General features: G+C 50.7%; 1 protein-coding gene across 6 annotated transcripts in view; it reads right to left on the reverse strand.

The window, feature by feature from the left end:
- TSPAN9 (tetraspanin 9) overlaps nucleotides 1–19,523 on the reverse strand; it is a 202,134-nt gene that overhangs the window by 99,289 nt on the left and 83,322 nt on the right. Inside the window, exon 3 of one of the 6 annotated variants that reach the window (XM_087442893.1) lies at nucleotides 8,642–8,684. The exons of the other annotated variants lie outside the window; for them this stretch is intronic. The gene's annotated coding sequence lies outside the window, so the exon portion shown is untranslated. The remainder of the gene's footprint in view (nucleotides 1–8,641; nucleotides 8,685–19,523) is intronic. 6 annotated transcript variants of the gene reach the window in all.

Below are 19,523 nucleotides of genomic sequence, written 5' to 3' on the forward strand. Positions count from 1 at the left end.
GCCCCTGCTCGTGTGTACAAAGCTGACCCCTACTGAGGCATGCACACAGCCATCCTATATGCACAGAGGGAGGCAAAGAAAGGAAAGTGAGGTGAGAGAGCGCTCATGCATCAGGATTACCCAGGCAGGAACAAGAGAAGCCCCACGTCACAGCACCATGAGACAAGCCCTGTCACTCCTGGGGAACACACCACATCTCTCAGTACCAGCCTGCATCACTCCATCAACCCACACAGCTCATGCTCTCACTGACTTCATATAGCATGAACACCAGTGCTTTGCCAAATGAAAGCAAGCAGAGGCCCTGCCCTCTGAAACCACAGCCCAGGCACAGTGGAGATAACACAGCAGCGGCGGGCTGGTAAATGTTTAACAACCAGCTTTCCAGGGGGAAAAGCCATGATCTGTAGTGCTTGCCAATTTTCATGGTGTAAATACTCCCACCATGGCCAATTTCAAGCTACCAATGGCTTAACAACCAGCTGGCAAATTTTCTCATTATTTACTAATAGCCTCTTGAGAGCCAGTACAAGTAGGCTCCAGCAAACCACTGAAACAACCCAGCTCCCTTCCCTTCAGAAGCAAGAAGAAATACAGCACCATCCCACCCCTCCTCCCCAGGAGAAAAAGTCTCATGGTTAGGGTGTAGGAATAGGACTGGAGGCTGGACAAGTCATCGGGAAGGGATGGCAGCCCTCTGTCGGCTCTCCTGGGGTCCCCCACAGGTGGCCTAATAACCAGAGAAAGACAAGGGAAATTAGCTCCTACACTACAGTGACCCTATAATGTAAGTCAGACTACGTTTCTGCTCTGCTCAAAACCCTCTAATGGCTTCCCATCTCTCTAAGAGTAACAAACAGTTCTCATAAGTATGTTCACAATTTACACACACACCCCCCCAACCCACTCATTCTCTCCACTCCGGCCATACTACCTTCTTGCTATTTCTTACAGAAGAGACTTTACGCTGGCTGTTCCCTCTAATGGAACATTCTTCCCCTAGATCTCTGCATTGCCAACTTCTCATCTCCTTTACACCTTCACTCAAATGCCACCTTTGCAATGAGACCTTCCCTGACCACCCCACTTAGAACTGTACCTCCCCCAGCACATTCAGTCTCTCTTACCCTGTTCAAATTTTCCACAGCACTTATGCCCAACATACGACATAATTTACTTTTCTACTGACTGACTGTTTATGATCTCTCTCTCTCCCCATCAGAAGCTTCCTGAGGGCAGGAATTTGGGTCTGTTTCATTCATTGCTGTATCTCTACAGCCCAGAACAGAGCTTTACATGTGGTAGGTCCTCAGCAAATACTTGTTGACTGGATGAATGCCTGGGGGAGGTCTCTGCCAAATCCTCTAGGCGCCATCTTGGCTTCCCAAGAGGAGGCAGCTGGGGAGTGAGGGAGCCCAGCAGTTCGTGCCCACCCAGCTGGGACTCAGGAGGACTATGTTCTCACCCTGGCCCTGCCACCCGTGACCTGGCACAACTGCACCCACCACCTCACCTCTGCACCTCATTTTCTCTCTTCATTTAGGCTGGAACGAGACCCTACATGGCTAACGCTGGGCAGTACCAAGGGCCAGGACTAGGGCCAAACAGGATGCCAAGTCTGAAGGCCTCTGAACTCTGCAGTGGGAGGGTCTGAGGTCAGATTTGAGACATTCCCTTAAAAGGTCTTAGGACAGACAAGCTCTTGCTTCCCCTCTGCACCAGCCACACCTGAGCCCCCAACCACACCACTCCCTGTCCCCCAGCACTGAGCCTAGAAGAAACCCCCAAAGAATGCTGTCCACCTCAGTGGTTAGAGCCAGTGGAGCCCCAACTCCAGGCAGCTGCCCCATCACGCCTCCAGTGGGCTCCCCACATGCAAAGCGGCCAGCTCATACTGCTATTTTAAGCTCTGCGGGCCCAGCTGTAGCACGTAGCCACAGCGGGCTGGCGGCCCGGGTTGGAGGTGGGAGAAGCTAACTGACTAAGTTGACCTGGGGAGCCCCGAAAGGGAGAGCTGGTCATCCTCTGAAACTCCAGCCCTTCCCTGGAGAGACCAGACACTCCCAGTCCACTCCCGTGAACCCAGCAGCCATGGGGAAAGTGAGTCAAGAGCTGCACTGGACACGCCCAGATTCCACTTCTGAAAGTGACCCCCGAGTTTCCACATGAAAACGACTCCCAGCCCCACCCTGCCAACCCCCAGAAATTCCAGCAAAGCTAGAGCTAGCACAGTACCCATCTTCAAGGACCTGACGATGTAAGACAGACAACAAAAATGCAGACTGAAGAAAGACGGTAACCCTCTATTATAGAATGCCTTATCCACTGAGTCCCTCTCCACTCCTCTCTCCCACCCCAGTCTCCCCTCAGTGACTTTGCACAGTGCCAGGCACAGAGCCACGCTCAACAATCTTGTTGATTAAATGATTGTTTCTACATGTCTTCTAAAACCGCAGATGATGAAAAACCCAGTCTTGATTACTTATCAGTGTGAGCATTACTACGTACACTTCTGCTGACCTCATTGGGCACCAAAACAGAACAAAGAACACAGAACCAAGGAACCAAGAGAGTTTAGTAACAGAATAGGGATGCCCCAAGCTGCAGCCCTTCCAGGGAGGGCTGCCACTACCCAACTCCAAGGGGACAGTTACACTGTGTTCTCTGGGAAGCATGTCCCCTGAAGCCGTACAATGTGGAGGCCCTGCCCCAACCCGTCCTCCTCCACAGGACATCCAGCAACCAGGAGCTGGCTTGAGAAGGGTAAACTCTGGGTGTAAGCCATTCCCACCCCCAGGCTCATGCTGTAGGACATCAGCAAACCCACCCAGGGCAGGACAGGTCACACATGCCTGAGGCTCCCAGCAGCATCGTATGGCTCTACTTGGTCAGTTTAAGCAACATCAGCACCAGGAAAAGAGGAAAGGAGATCCAGAAGGTGCTGTAATCAGGGAGCTCTGGGACCTCTCTCCTTGCTACCCATCTGTCTCAAGACTGAACCAGCCACCCACACCTTAAAGAAATAGATTCACTGCCTAGATTGGGGGCAGGGGGTAAATTCCTTGAATTTTCTTGTTGGAGGAAGATCCTGGAAGCTATGGGTCTTCAGAGAGCATTTGGTCTGCTTCTCTCCTCCCTTCCCCCTTCCCTGGCTTCAATCAATCCAGACAGACTTTTCTGAACATTTCTAGTATACCTGTAACAGCAATGGCAACAGCCTGCATTTACAGAACAACGCATACTGTTCAAAGAGATTTCACATAAGTGACCCTCACCAAAGTCCTCGACAGTCATTGCAGCAGACCTCACTGTATGGAAAGTGAAGTGACCTGCACCAAGGCCAGTCCCCCATTGGGCCAGAACCAGGACTTCAGACCCTAGTCCAGGGCTCTTTCCAAATGCTGACTTCCTTCCAAAACAGCATTTCTCTCAGTGTAGTTCCCAGGCCCCCTACTTCCGAATCCTTGGGTATTTGGTACCAAATGCAAATTCCTGGGCCTACTAATTGCTGGAGGCAGGACCATGATAACCTCCTCGTTAATAAACTCTCCAAGGGATTCTCCAAAGTGCTAAAATTTGGGAGCCCCTGCTGAGAGGGGTGCTGACTGGATCTAACTGGCTGCCTTTCACTACCCAAGCAGCAATTCAAGTCCTACCACCTCTAGCAAATCTTCCAGAACTAGAGGCTTTGGGGGTGTAAGACCCCCCACTGCTCCCTCTGGTTCACCTCCTGAACATACATCTGCACATAATCACCAAAATGACCCTGAGACGCTTCTGTCAGTAATCTGAAGTCACACCAGCTGGGGAGACAATCCAGGCCAAAATCTCCCCTCTCGAGCAGGGACATATCTGCCAAAATCACTCTGTCAGCCCAAGCCCATACTCACAGATGTGCCTGATGAAGAGGGGGAGTGAGGGAAGGAGGAACCAAATGAGAGGATTAGGTCACTCAGGGCTGCTTTTCTCTCCCCCTCGCATGTATCATCAACCATACAGACTTCCGCCTTTGACTGTTCACTCTCAGAAATGCCCTCACCCCAGCAACGCCGATGAAGTAGATACCCACCCAGTGTTCCCTGCGTCAGCCCGCCAGACGGCTTTCAACCCATTCTCCATCATCTGCCCTGACCCTGTATTCACCATTCTGTTTTGTGCTCCGCCCCCGTCTGGCTGTTCCAGCCTAGGGGGTGCTGCACGGCCTGGCTCAGCTCCCCATCAGCCTGCCCCAATTCTAGGCTTCAATTAGCATCCCCTCCCTTGGCATGGAGGCTCCTCAGACTGATGGCCCAGTTACAGATCCCCCCTCCTCATGGCCCCAACACACACCTTCCCTCTCGCCCTCCCCTCGCCACCCCGATCACGTGGCCTCACTGACTCAGCCTGGGCAGCCTGAGTGGGCAAGTCTTATGTTTGCAAATGGACTGTCAGCTGCAAGAGAGCACAGCACAAGTCGGACTCCCGCTGCGTCCCCTCGGGATCTACCACCCCCTAGTCATGTGCCTGTGACTCAGTAAGCCTTGATGAATGAAGGAACTAAGTATGAAAATCTAGCCCAGCCAACTCTTCTGGCGGTATCTAGTGTGAACAAAAAAAGGGAAAGGAGAGGAAGAAAAGCACAGGGAGAGAGAGACAAGAGGAAGAGAGCAGAGCTCACTCCCATCAGGCCAGAACAAGGCAATCAGCTAAGAGGGCCACAGCCCAGGGAGCCTGGTGGAGTGCGCCACAGCTTCCCCACCCCCAACCCCTGTCGGTAACCCAAACGGGCAAATTCAGCTTCCTCATTCCATCAGCAGAGCATCTCCCAGGCAGAAAGCCTATCTGATCTGGGGGAATTAACTGAGTAATTAACCTCCCTCATCCACTCCCTCCAGCCCACCTTTCAGAAAGGGATGGCAGTACCCCAGGGAGGGGGTGCAGGGGCAGGGGGAGAGACCCTTGTCCCTCAGGATGCTGCAGCCTTCTCCACCAGCCCCAAGTTGCCAGAAATTTCCGCCTATCCCACATCACACACAGCCCCCCCCCAAAGACTTCAAAGCCCCCTCATGACCCTCCAAGACACACAGACCTCTGACACACACAGGCACCCAAGCACACTGACTGTGTTCCCACCTCTCAATCAGCTTGGACACTGAGGGTGGCTCCCGTTTTGAGCTCAGGCGCCCCCAGGACACCGCAGGCAGTCTGTCACACATAGCAAAGGAGCAGGGAGGAGCGGGCGAAAGGAAGCCGAGCAAAAGACTACTGCGAATCATAGAAGGTCTGGCTGCTGTAAAGGGCTGGCCGGCAGGGTGGGACAGTAGGAAGGGCACATGGAATGGGGTCACAAGACTCAGGTTTGAGCCCTAATTCTGTCTCTTAGGGACTGGGCAACTTTGGGCAAGCCACTTAACGCCTGTGAGCTGCAGTTTCCCCATCTGCAAAATGGGCATAAAGCCTCCCTCCCTCCAGGGTTGTCCTAGGATCCAGGGCTGCCCTAGGATCCAACGAGCCCAGTAAGAGTTACTCGCTTATGTCCAATCTCCTCCCCTCTGCAGAAATCTGCCGAGGAAGATCCTGCACGGGCAGCTATCTACACTCTGCTTGAACACTACCCGGGCCAGGGAGCTCGCCAGGCAGCCTTGTCACTATTTCACAGCTCTAACTACCATAAAGCTGTTCCTTAATCTGAGCCCCCACCTGCCTGCCTCTACTTTCTACCTGAGAGACAGGGCGGGGTGGGGGGAGGTGTTGGGGAAACACGGGCCATGAAATCAGTCATATCAGTATCAAATCCCAGCTCTGCCCCTTGACAAGTTACTTAACTGCCCTACAATAAATGCCTGACAATGCAGAGTTGATGATCTATGCACAGTGCCTGGCACACACACACTTCATAAATAGTAGATAGTATTTCCTCTAATTATCATCCTCATCATTATGCTGGCTAATAGAATTAGTGCTTCCCTCCGGAGCAGTAAAGTAGAGGCTTAATTCCTCTCCCAGGTGCCAGCCTTCCACACGTAAGAAGACAGTATCATGTGCCCCAAGCCTTCTCTTCCCAAGCAAAACATCCCCAACTTCTTTCCACTGTTACTCAGCAGCAACCTACAGATCCTTTGCAGCCCTGCCCTCCTCCCTGCCTTTCCTGACCTGCCAATGCCCTCCCTGGACTCCAACATCTGAACAGTGCAGTACCTCCTGTACCTGCCTCAGCACCTGGCACACAGTAGATGCACAGAAACATTTGGTGACGGAGTCTTCAATGAATGAACTCAACTCTCTACTCCGTGGAATCTGAAAACTGCAAAGAGCAAGAGGCTGGGATGGCCCTTGATCTGGACACTTTATTTCCATCAAGGCAGCCTGACACTAAAGCTCCCTCACACTGTGCATCAGACCAGGTTCGCATATGCACAGCCCTGAGCAGCGCCAGGGCCTGCCTGGGTCTCTCACCATTTTACGCCAGAGCTCCCCTTCAATATTCCTGCAGTTTTCTAAATCTAAGTATAGGACTTCAGTAAAAGGGGCAACTGTAAACATTTGCCCATTGCCTGTCATCCTGTTAGTTTTGTTTCATTATTACAGCACATTTGTGATTTAAAGTCCCGATTCTATCATCCAGTGTATTGAATTATTCTCTCAACTTTCAGCAGATCACAGAATATTCGCACTAGAATGGATGTTAGATTATCAAATTCAATGCCTTCCATATCCAAATGAGGAAACTGAGCCCAGAGCAGTGAAGTAACTTGCCCAAGGACACCAGTAATTTTGTGGCAAAACTGAGATGTAGGCCCCAGGTCCTTCCTCTCAGCCAGATTACTAATAGTAATGCTACAAAACTTTTACTGAGTACTTACCTTGTGCTAGGATTTTAATATCTATTTTCCCAAATCCTCATAACAATCCTGCAAGATAAACATTGTGTTCCCCATTTGACAAATGAGAAAGCTTAGGTAACTCATCCTGGACCACAGCCCAGGAGCACATGGCCCAAGCCAGGAACAGAACCTGCTCTGTCTTACTCCAGAACACCTGCCCGAGGCTGCTAAGCATCGGAACATCTCCAACCGGATGTCCAAGAGGTCTGAATCTAAATTCGTCATCTTTCCTGCCCTATCCCTACCTGTTCCTTGTGCAGTATTTTTTCCACTGTTAATAGCATCACCACCAACTTAGTGACTTAAACTAGAAACCTAGAGAGATCCCTCAAACTCTTTCTGTTAGTTTCCCTCTTTACCCCGCAGATTCAAGCAAGCCCCCCTCCTCTCCTTCATGCTGTTCCCTTGGCAGAGCTCCTCAACCTCTCTCCCCCTTACCAAACCTACCAAAGACTATTGCAGAAACCTCCTGCCTGGTTTCTCCTTCCCCAGCCCCCTCTCCACTTCCTCAACACCTTTTCCATTTGCTCTCACAATCACCTTTCTAAAATAAATTGATCTTACGTTGCCCCAACTTAAAAACTTTGTTGGTCTATTCCAAATTTCTTTGAAGAGCGTACCAGTTCCTTCGCCACAGCTGGCAGGCCCTTCCACTTGAACTCCTGTGCCTCCTGCAAGACCCAACCCAAACCTCTTCTCCTCCTCGTCTGGTTCCTGCCCTCCTGACTTTCCTAGGTCAGTTTTTCTCATTCAGCCTTTGCAAGTGCCTCTGCTGCCGCACTTCTCATACTGCATTTCCTTTGCAAGTCTTTTACTCCCTTTTCGAGGTGAGCTCCTTGAGGGCAGGAAGGTGGCATTTCTGAATCCCCAGCTCCAATTAATGAATTTGCTAATTTATTCAATTTGCTAATTTACTTAACCTTGAAAATACTCAATGAAAGTTGTTGAGTAAATTAGCAAATTCATAAATCAGGGCCCTGTTTATAATTTTATTATAAAAAATAATCTCCTGTTAAGTAAAAATCTGTGTCTTGAGTTAAGATCAAATTTATTTATTTATTTATTTATTTTTTTTTAAAGATTTTATTTATTTTTTGCCCCCAAAGCCCCAGTAGATAGTTGTATGTCACAGCTGCACATCCTTCTAGTTGCTGTATGTGGGACTCGGCCTCAGGCTGGACAGAGAAGTGGTGCCTCGATGCGCACCCGGGATCCGAACCCGGGCCGCCAGCATCGCAGAGCGCGCACTTAACCACCAAGCCACAGGGCCGGCCCAGATCAAATTTATTTAAAAAGATGATGATAAAGTTCTGACTGATAGGGTCTTGGTTAAAAGACGCATGAAATCCAAGCCTTCTGGTTGAAAGGCATTGACTTTGGAAGCATCAGTGTTAATAAAGAAGGAAAAATCCAATCTCAAGAAATAAAAAATCTGGGCCGGCCCCGTGGCTCAGTGGTTAAGTGTGCGCGCTCCGCTGCTGGCAGCCCAGGTTGGGATCCCAGGCGCGCACCGAAGCACCGCCTCTCCGGCCATGCTGAGGCCGCGTCCCACATACAGCAACTAGAAGGATGTGCAGCTATGACATACAACTATCTACTGGGGCTTTGGGGGGAAAAATAAATAAATAAATAAAATTTAAAAAAAAGAAATAAAAAATCTGAGCTATAATAGATGTGTGACTGTGACCCAAATGAATTAATCTGCTAATTGTTTCCATTTGCTTTAATCTGTAGCAACTCCCAGATTAGTGCTTTTCAAACTGCAGGTCATTACTCACCTAGTAGGTTATGAAATCAGTTTAGTGGGTCAGGAAGAGTATTCTAAAAAATTAAAACAAAACAGAAAACACCAGAATGTATCTCACACAGTAATTTCATGAAACATTTTTTCAAGTGTAGCAAACGCACACACACACGCACACGTGCTTTAATGGTGACATGTACAGCCCACAAGAGTCTCAGAACATGGGTTGACTGCCCATGAGAGTATGTACTTTCTAGGCATGAAATTCAGAGCTAGTTACTGGCTGCACGGGGCCATACCTGGTCAGGAAGGTTTACCCAGCTGTAGGAAATACACTTGGATTCACACTCCAAGATGGAAATGTGCTCAAAGGATGCCAGAAAGTTACATGTACCGGCAGAAGAGACAGAGCAAATCTTGTCATTGTGAAAATTTGTCCTTGAGTCATTGATCCAGCAACATCATCTGCAGGGCAGAACTCTGGCTGGGAATGTGGACTCAAGGTGCTTGCCTGCAAAATGGGGAGACTAGCGCCCACCTCACAGGGAAGCAATACCTCAAATGGACAATATGTAATATAGACTCCTTATTCATGTATTCTTGATTGCTGAAATAAATCAAAGTTGGTTTAAAAAAATGCATGAAGTTAGCTCAGCACAGAACTATACCTTCCTAGCCCATTAAACTAGAGAAAACCAGTTCTGAATTGAGCCAATATTTTATTCGTTACAGATTCTACTCGGCTGTCTGCCTCGTGTGTCTAAAGTAGACACCACTTCCCACTGGTTCTCCAAAACAGAAGGAAAACATCGAGCCCTCATGTGTTTAAAGGCTCTGCGCAGGCAGGACGATGGCCTTGTGTCCTGTCTCATTTAGGGCAGAACAAGAGGAATGGGCTTAAAATGCAAGGGCAGCCCACAGCAGTGAGCTGTTAAAGACAGGAGCAGGTGACCTAAGCAGGTGCTAGCTACCACCCTGGGCCGGCTGGACCCCACCCCACCTGGAGCCCGAGCTGGGCTGAGTGTCGGGTGTGATGCGCTCAGCATGGAAGTAGCACCGTCCCTTCCTTCCTAGATGACTTTGGGAGGTGCCTTCCTGTCTGTGGCATCCCTGGTTCCAGGATGAGGCAGGATGGTGACTGTGGGGTTGCCACAAACAATCGGCCCTCCCCCTGGGCCCCACAGCCTATTTCCAGCCCCTGATAGTTCCTGTATAATGCCAACGTCAACTGAGGAATTCGGGGCATCCTGGCCCAGCACTGTTCAAATCACACATTCCTCTTCATAAAAAGCTACCGAATAACTCCCATTCCTCCACCCTCCCTGCAGAAACCACATCAGAGGACAAGCAACCAGATCCCTGCATATGACGGGAACAAAGGGGGACAGGCGGCGGGAGCCACGGGGTGTCTCCACCTCTGTGCATCAGGCCCAGCAATGGAGACACAGATCAGCCCAGAAAGCTCGCCTGCCCCTTTCCATGGGCTTAACCCACCTCACACCAGGGCAGCCGAGAGCAGGTGTGAGCGGCCAGAGCCCTACCTGTCCCCTCGGCCTGGACGCGCTGCTTTTGAAGTATCCTTGTTGCTACACCACCTATTTCCCTGACTTTTTGTGAAAACTGCAACTAAACTCTCAGGGAAGGGAAGAGAGCTGATCTTTACTGAGAGCCTAAGTGTCAGCCATCGGGTAAGCACTCGGGGTCAGACACCTCTTGATCTCTAGGGGTCACCAGCCACACTGAAGACAGAAATGCAAGTGGAGAAAACACGCATACAACAAAGATTATGCTGTGTTCTTCAGGAAGAAGTGAGGAAAAGAGTCCAGGAAGAAGGGGTTAAAGGTTGGAAAAAAGATAAGAAAGAAGGAGGGAAAGAAGTCTACAGTGGGGAGAGGCTGAACTGCACGCCCTGACCAATAGCACTAAATGACAATGCCACCGTCCAGTGTCCCACGGCACTATGCCACCTGCTGAAAGAAGTAAAGCAAAACGTGAGACTGGCTTTTGGCCCATGAGGAGACCAATCAGCAGGCAAGACCCCTTCCCAAGGCAGAGCTCACAGACCCCACGCTCCTGGCGGCACCCAGCCCTCCTGTCCTTCTCACCGACCACATCTCCAACCAGTGACGTGGCTCTGTGTGAATAACTGCTGTGATAAGGAACTTCACTACTCTGTTTCTCAGGTGTTAAAAATTGGGGAACACTAGAAGTCATGGAAATATGAATTAAAATAGCTAGGCTATCACTATTTACCTATCAGGTTAGTAAAGAAAAAAAAAAAAATATATATATATACACAGAAGCAAAGCCACTCAATGCTGGCAAGAGTGTGGTGCATCCCCTGGGGGTCTCCAACACCCCGGCCACCTCCCATGTCCCTCACTCACTGACTCCTCCTCGGCCTCCAGCCTCGTCACACCCTCCTCTCCAGGGCTCTCTTCCAGAGACCTCCAGGCATCTTCCTAACACTTAGTCCAGCTCATTTCGCTCCCCTGTGCAAACACTTCAATGGCTCCAGCTTTTATGGCGTGTCAGAAGCAAAGCTCTGGTGGGTAATTCAGGGAAGGCTGGACAGGACTTGGTAGGGCCTAAAAGATGCACAATTCTTGGCCAAGTTGGGGAAGGGGGCTGGGACAGGGAGTATGATGTAAAGATGGGAGACCTGGTGAAAGTTTTCCTTGGGATTTTCTCTAACACTGACCTGATACCTTCTCCCCTGTTACTAGGTCCTGGAATGGAGTCCAAGTCACCAAATGAAAAGGAGAGAAGTCTTGGTAGTGGTAAAGCTATTCAACATTTAGTATTCTTTTAACTAACTTTTCGATTCTGATTGGACCAAGAGACAAAATACTTTAATCAATCAACAGACACTGAGCATCCTCTAATACCATGGGAGGCTAACAGGAGGGAGCAGGCATCTCATGTGGACATTACAATCCACTGGATACGCGGAACTCAGGTAATAGCGATGAGATGCCGGCTATGTGCCAGCTGCTTGCACACGCAGGAAGGGCAAGCTTCCCGGAGCCTTCACACATACTGTTCCCTGCGGGAATGCACTCCCCTCTTGGCCACTCTCAGTTTTCTCTGTGAAGCCTCTTCTTTCCCCACCCCAGGAAGACCCCCTGTATTAATACTCTCGCTCTGCACACTGCTCTGTGAATCTTGATGCTGAGATCGGGGGTTGGGGGGGAGCAGGAGGCGGTTCTTGTGCATCTCTGAATCCCAGAGCCTAGCACAGTGCCTGGCTCATAACATGTGACGATGAATGAATGAACGAGCCAACAAACAGATGCATGCCGGGCAGAGGGTGCCCAAAGAGGAGAGGGGAAACAGCTCCCAAACCCGTGGCTCTCCAGGCCCTCTGAGGGCTCAAATGGGCAGTGAGTGCTCCGGAGAGGGGAGAGGAGCAGGGCACAGGGCTGAGCAGAGTGCCGAGAGCCAGCACAAGTCTGTTTAATATGCAGTGTGCAGATTCCCAGAAATCAATGCTCATTTTTAAAACACTGCTGCCCAGAGCCACCCTCCCTGCTTGATTCCAGAGTCGGTGTTCAGTATCCTTCTATTTATAAAGCAACTCGCACTGCAGTGGTGCAATGCCAGCCCCACACCCCGGCACAGAGGCGGGGCAGAGTGGGACAGAAGGAGAAACTGAGGCCTAGACACAAGACGCCAGAAATGCCACGCAGGTTTCTATGCCAGAAAGAGACTCTCTTCTCTGCCCTGGGCCCCCCTCACTAGACAGCCTCCTGACCAGCAGGAAGGTGCCGCTCTTCCTCTTGGCTCCCCTGACCACCGCCAGGTGGTCTTTCAGAGCCATTCTACTAGGTACTAAGGGAGATGAGCCCAGAGGCACAGCAAGCACGAGGACCCGCCTCTCTGAGGCCAGGCTTCTGACCTTCCCGGCATCCGCCGGCTCCCCACCTCACGCCTGCTCCAGGGCAGGCATGCTCCAGCTGGTGCGGCTGCCACAGCTCAGCAGGCCCTTCGCCCAGGTGCCCACCTCTCGCTTCCTTCTCTGTCTCTCCATCTCCCCATCCACCTCCAGGAGCCTGGACAGCCTGATGCCTTCATGGTCAAGGCCAAGGAAGACCGATTCCTCTCACATCCCTCTCTTGGATGTCTCCCTCCCAGTTCCGGTTTCAGGCTGAGGACTGTCCTCTCCCCGGGTCTCACCCGGCTCCAGCACATTACACACAACAGCTTCACTTGGCAGGGCTCACAGCCACAGAACAGATAAGAATCAGGAGCTCGTCCCCAACATTTCACATCACATGGGGCACAAAGCTGGTGACGAAAGCCTTACGAGTGCTCCCAGCCACCTCCTCAGAAAATAAGGAAGCAAAGATGAGAGATGGGGCAGTGGGGAGGCTCAAGACCCAAGCAGCCTTCTTACACCACCAAATCAGGAGGCTCCCGAGGCCCTGGCCATGTCGATTAACACCACAGCTGAACAGTACCTCGTAATTCAGGGAAGGCTGGGCAGGACTCAGCTGGGCCAGTAACTAGACAGCCTAAGGCAGGCCCTGTCCCCAGGCACAGCAGGACACACATGCTCATGAAAATGGACACACAAACATCTCTCCTTTTTCTAACACACACAATCACAGGGTGTTAGAATTGGAAGGCAACCTGGAAATCATTCAGGTGCAAACCCGCTTTACAACTGAAGAAAAAATGAGGCTCCAGAGGGAAGAAAGAACTTACCGAGGGTCATCTAGCAAGGTGGTTAACAGAACTAATAAAAAAACTCAAGTTTCTTGACTCTGTGATTAATGTCTTTTCCACTATACTCATTTATTCAGCAAACATTTATTAGGCAGAGATGCTGTACTTGGCATATGGGGTCGATTTAAGACACAGTCAGTCCCTGTTTTCAGGATGCTTAAAATGTAAGAAGAAACAGGGAGAAATATATCCAACAAACAAAAACTTAAAAACAAAAACTCTTTAAACAGCACAAGAATGTGACAAGTGGTACAATACCTGTCAGGGCACAGATAAGGAGGTGACTACTTCCACCGAGGGGCACCTGTGCTGGGCCCACTGGGTGAGTAGGAGTCTGCCTGCCTAGCAGAGAGAGGAGAAAGGGCCGCCCCGTCCCAGGGAGAGCAAACTGCCTAGGTGACACAGAGACTGGAAGTACGGGGGAGAATCAAGTCAGGGCAAGAACAGCAGGGTGGCTGGTGCATGCAACCTGAGAGAGCCCTGGAGGCAGGACCGCAGCCCCGTGCAGAAAGCCTAGAGGGCCACACAGAGTCTGGGCCTTCCCCCAGGACAGCAGAAAACCAGTGAAATGAATCCACTCGGGCAGGGTGAGCGTCCTCCACACACGAGGCACAGGGAACCAGGTCAGTGGGCACGGCCACGCTGTGGACTGGCAAAGGACAGCTTGGAGGGGGCTGGTCAGGAAGCTATTGTAACGTTCAGGTAAGACACCTTGAGCATCTGAACTGGGAAAGTGGGATCAGGAGACAGAGAGAAGGCGGAGATGACAGAACCTGCATGTGGGGGTCGAGAGAAAAAACTGAGGATGACTCCTAAGTTTCTGGAAGGGGAGTGCCAGGGTCGGTGGTCATGGCCTTCCCCGAGACCATCCTCCTCATTTAATAGACTCGCCTGCCTTGTGCAGTTAGCTATCTTCCATGCCCACATGCCTTAGACAGCTCTGTATTCCCCACGGGCTTAATCAATACTTGCAGGTGATGCTGATTACAAAGCAAGCATGATTCCAAAGCTGAAGGCAGCCTCATGAAGTGACAGTGCTGATGGATCAAGTACAAGAGTGGGTCACACGAACCAGCCCAGCTCACTCTCCACTTGTACAAGAACAGGGTGTATTGTCTGTGGTCCCTAACCAGGAGTGGGCATAGCACCGCTGCTGGCAGGGGCCAGAGGAAGGTGAGTGGAAACACCCAAGGCTAGATCCCCTCCCGTGACGCTGATTCTGTGCACTAGGCGGGACTCAGTAAGCTGCTTTTAAATTCCCAGGGGGACTCAAACACCCACTCCAGACTAGGAACCACCAATTATTAAACCCTCATTTTAAAGACCAACAGGCCTGCGAAGCTAAGCAGTGGTCCATAGCTTTGAATGGAGAATGACCACAGAGGGGAGACCAGAGCCAGTCCGTGCTGGCTCCCCAGGGCTACCTACAGAGCTGGGCAGGAAGGCAGAGGGCACCTGCATCCAAGGACCAATCTGCATCCCTCATTCCACACAGTGTGCCGAGAGCAGGCCGGGACTGGAGGGGCGGTGATGGATGGATCCTGCTGTGCCAGCTGCTGCCAGAGGGCCAGGGAGGAAGAGGAGAAATGAAAAGCCTGGGAGATATCTTTCCTGTGATTTGTGCTGTTCGAGATGCCCTGTAGCAATATTTATCCTGCAGCTCTGTCCCACTTTCGTTTATTATCCAGCTTAGCCTGAGTTGTCACAACCAGGACGGGACACATAAACTAGCTACCTGACACCATCAGGACCGTGCAGTGTATTTTAAAATCTCAAGAAGCAGCTTCTACTCTCCATGGAAATTTAAAGAAATAGGTGCATTCCTCATCCTCTGGGGATGGTGGCCATTCTTGAAGCAGACACAAGAACTTGTCACTAGCTGCCTCACTCTCAGAGATGCACCCTGGAGCTTGCACCATCCAGGCCCTTCCACATCCACCTACCAATGCAGACTACTAGCTGGTCACTGCCCCTTGTGCAGTCCTGCAAGACACAGCTTCCAGAGAGGCCCAGATCATTTCTAGGGTTGAATTTTAATCTGTCAACGCAATTCATTAAAACATTTGCCAGTAAGGAGTGAATAATGAATTTATTGAGCACGTCCTATTATGTACTAGGTCTATACTGGGCAAAAGGGGTTAGACGTATAGACCAAGTCGTCAATGATTATCTTATCCGCCAGACCTATTCCCAGGACACATGGGCTGGATAACTAACAGCAAATGAAGGACAGGAGTCTGGTGGGGGCAGGGAGGGGACAGTAGGGCCATCACGATGTTCAGGGCCGAGGGATGCTCGGGGTTGGGCCTGGCATCACAGAAAATTCGAAAACAAGGTGGACGGTAATTCCCAGACGATGGCAAACAGTCTCCAAAGAGCACAGGTTAGTTATGTGATCCAGTTACTGCGTTTATGGAAGTGCCCGAAACTGGAGGAAAAAAAGACACAAAAACCCCTGCCCTTATGTGGCTTACATTCTGATTTGAGGACACGGGGGCAAAAATAAAGACAACTAAGAAAGAAGTACAAAATATATGTCTGTTGTGCTACGTAGAAAATAAGAGGGATAAGGGAGACTAGGAATATGTGGGGTGGGGGAAGGGCAGCTATTTTAAACAAAACAGTCAGGGAAGGTCTCAGTGGTACGTCTGAACAAGGGCAGCGATAGGGAAGCTGTTATAATAATGTAAGCAAGAGATGACGGACGTGGCTCGGATCAGGGCAGCAGCAGTGGAAGTAGTAAGAAGAGGATGGATCCTGGTTGTTCTGTGAAGGAAACGGGGTGGGGAGACCACAAGTGTGATTTCAATACCTTCAGATGTCTATTAGTCATCCAAGTGGAGATGTGAACCTATGATTTTATGAGTCAAAGAATTTTAGAAACACAACAGACTTTAGAGAGTATAATCCACAGTCCTCGCCCAGCAGGCAATGACATGATGGCGGACCACGAGTCTTACCTGGTAGCTCTCCCAGCAGGTGCCACCGCCAATGCTGGTCCTTCTGCTCAACTCAGGGTCCATGTCATCACCCCCAACACTCCCGCTTGGCTCAGCTGGGGAAGCCTGATCTATGCATCCGTCTCCTTCACTAGGTGAGGTGCTCTGAGGCCAGGGGAGCCAAGTGACTTGCTCAAAGCCACCCCCACTCCTTGATCAGAACCAGGCTCAGTGATCTCTTCTCCATGCCAAACAGACCCACAAATTAGGTTTTGTTTCCAGGAATGTAATTTTGATGACAGGGAGGGAAAGATCTCTGCTTCTAGAAGTTTTTTCATAAAATTTGCTTTTGAATTCTGAGTTTTTCCCCAAGAATATACACTACATGCAAAATTCATGCTATATGATATCTGAATGCAAACTGGACATAGATAGGTATGTCTGGCACAAGAATATAGGTTACAAGTATGAAACTGGAGTAACTGCAAAGTCTGTCTCCACAGAAAGGAAGGAAAATACTGAGCCCTGGCATGGACCAATATGGATGTGTCAAAGGCTCTGGAATATTCCCGGCAAACACCATAAACGAGATGGATGGAAGAAAAATTCAGATTCAAGTGACATTTATTGAGCACCTTCTATTTCCAGGCTGTTCTTTCACTTACTCAATCCTCACAGCAACCCTGTGAGACAGGTATTATGATTCCCAGATGAAGGACGTGGAACTGACAAAGGTAGAAGAACCTGTTCAAGGTCACAGCAGCTAGAAAACGACCGCGAAGGGAGTCAGGACACCTCGCCCCCCTCCCCCAAGACATTCTGACTCCCAAATCAGAGCTCTTCCATTGCCATGCTGCCTCCCACAAATGAGGATAGAAGGGGCCCCACAATCAGGTTCAGGGGAGAGATTAGTCGCACTCAGGAAACAGCATATCGCAGACTCCCCTGCATCCTTCATCTCCTCCCTTCAGGACTGGCACCTTCCCAGACAATTACTTCTGGCCAACAGGAAGTCACCTGCCCACCATGATGCCTCACACAGTCTTCTTCCCTCCTTCAAATACTGTTCAAAACTGACTCCTTTATCAATCCTCCAAACTCACCGCCAGGGCTCCACCTCCTCCAATGAGCTACCGGGCCTGGAGGTACCTCGCAAATGCCAGGCTCTGCGCTGCCTGACCCCAACTCTTGGATCTACAGCCCTTTCCAGCTGTAATTACTCACATCCTTACCGATACCTATAGCTCTGAGTGTTTATAGTATTTACTATGAATAATAACATCATATTAGGTTTGAATAGCACTTTTCACTTTTCCTAGGCTGTCATATTGTTAACTCACCTGGTCCTTATCCCTCCTCTGGTGGTAGGGAGGCAGGTGCGCCTCTTGCCTCTTGACATGTGAGGAAACTGAGATATGGGAGATAGAGACTTTTCCACCAGAACTTAGACACCAAACTTATTTATATCCTAACCAGAACTAGAAGTCAGAGCTTCTCATTTCTAGGTCAAAGCTCTTTTCACGAGACCGTATGAACTCCCTCTCTCTGCCCCAACTTCCTGGAGCAGGGTCTGCTCCCACCTCTCCTCTCAGACCTGAAGCCAACCTGTCCCTAGACACCCGAAACAGAGTGAGCGCCTTCTGCTCACTAAGAAGGAAGGCAGAGCAATTCACAGAGAGAGGGGCACCCCACATGTTGAGGGCCTTCGCCCCTCTCCAACGCCCCAAGTCTAGAAGCCGGGATGGTCAATGAAAACGCATGAGCAGGTGAAAATGGAGCCAGTGTTCTCCTCGCTGACTACACTCCATAGAGAGGCCCGGCCAGGCAGACTGCTGCCAGAGGGTGTGGAATAAGGGGAGAAACGACAAGAAGATAAGTGTGCACACGCTTCATATTCCCAGCTCCATTTAATGCCACATGAGATCACCACCTTATATTTCTCCACTACCTTCCTCCTGAGTCTCATCCAAACCTGAGCTCATCCATCTGCACGCCAGCGCCAGCCAGGAGAGGAGGCGGCCCAGCGACGCACCGCATCTTACTCACTCATTTCCTCAACAAGCTCTTTACCGATGGAGACACACATGGCAGGGCACAGAGCCACCCTGGCTTCCTGAGGGATAGGGCCTGGCCTGGGAAGAGGGTTGAGATTTACCAAATCCCTCCCCCAAGACCCCAGTGCTTCCCCAATCCCTATAACCCTCTTGAGTCATCCATCAGGAAAGAGATGGGATGCAGCACGTCACGAGTAAGCAGTAATGACTCCCAGACAGAGGGAGGCAGGGGAACCGGCAGGGTGGGGAAAGAGACAGAAAGCAATATGCTCTCCCCCACTTTGGCGCCTCTCCTCTGAGCCCTCATAGACTCTCGTACCCTGTCCTGGACTCATTCCTTGTGTACATGCACTCTGTTCTGTGTGCTGGATGCTGAGCACCTCCGGGCAGTGTCCATCCAGTGCCCCTGCAGGCCCCGGCACGTACAAACTGGGAACGCCTACATGCTGTCTCTTGGTTTTGAACTGAAGGAGGCATAAAGAAGAGGGCCAGAGGGAAAATTTTATGAAGACCTTATCAACTGAACAGGTCTGAAGCATCTGGAAGGAGTTGGTATAGCATAGAGGGATGAGATTTTTCTGATGATAAAGAAAAACGTGAACGGTTCTTTGCCAAGCAAGGTTGATGCCAGCCCTGCCTTGCAGAGGGCTGAGCTAAACGGAGGTGTGGAGGCTCCCAACCCTGGGCTTCTGTAGCACTTTCTGGTGCATTATGTGCAACATGACGGCTGCCTCCTGCTGCTGCTGCTGCTGCTCTTCTGTGCTCCCTGGGGCTCCCTAGGGCCATACAGGGGAAATCACCCCAGGCCTTTAGCCTGCAACCCCTGCTGACTTCTCTCCCTCCAAGGGTACATGCCTATGACCTGACTCTTCCGAGTCAGGCCCAAAGCTCCCAAAGGAACCAATGGGATGGGCCCAGTGGGTGGTGAGTGCAATCGAGCACACTGCCTCAGATGAGGACTCTGTAGGTCCAGGGTAAGGTACCCCCCCCAGCCCCCACCCACATGATGCCGGCCAAGGCCCCTGGAGGAAACTCACTCAGCCTTGGCCTCTGCATTCCACATCCCCGGGCAGCTCCCAGCTCCTGGCATCCCAGGCTTGCAGAGGAGACCAAAGAAGGCCATGCTCACAGCACTTAGGCAGCAGCTACCTTGACTTGGAGCCACATTTGAGGGACCTGAGCACACCCCAAATCC

Source organism: Ceratotherium simum, chromosome 17 (genome assembly GCF_057802395.1).
Source record: "Ceratotherium simum simum isolate JZ-2026a chromosome 17, ASM5780239v1, whole genome shotgun sequence".
Taxonomy (NCBI): Eukaryota; Metazoa; Chordata; class Mammalia; order Perissodactyla; family Rhinocerotidae; genus Ceratotherium; species Ceratotherium simum.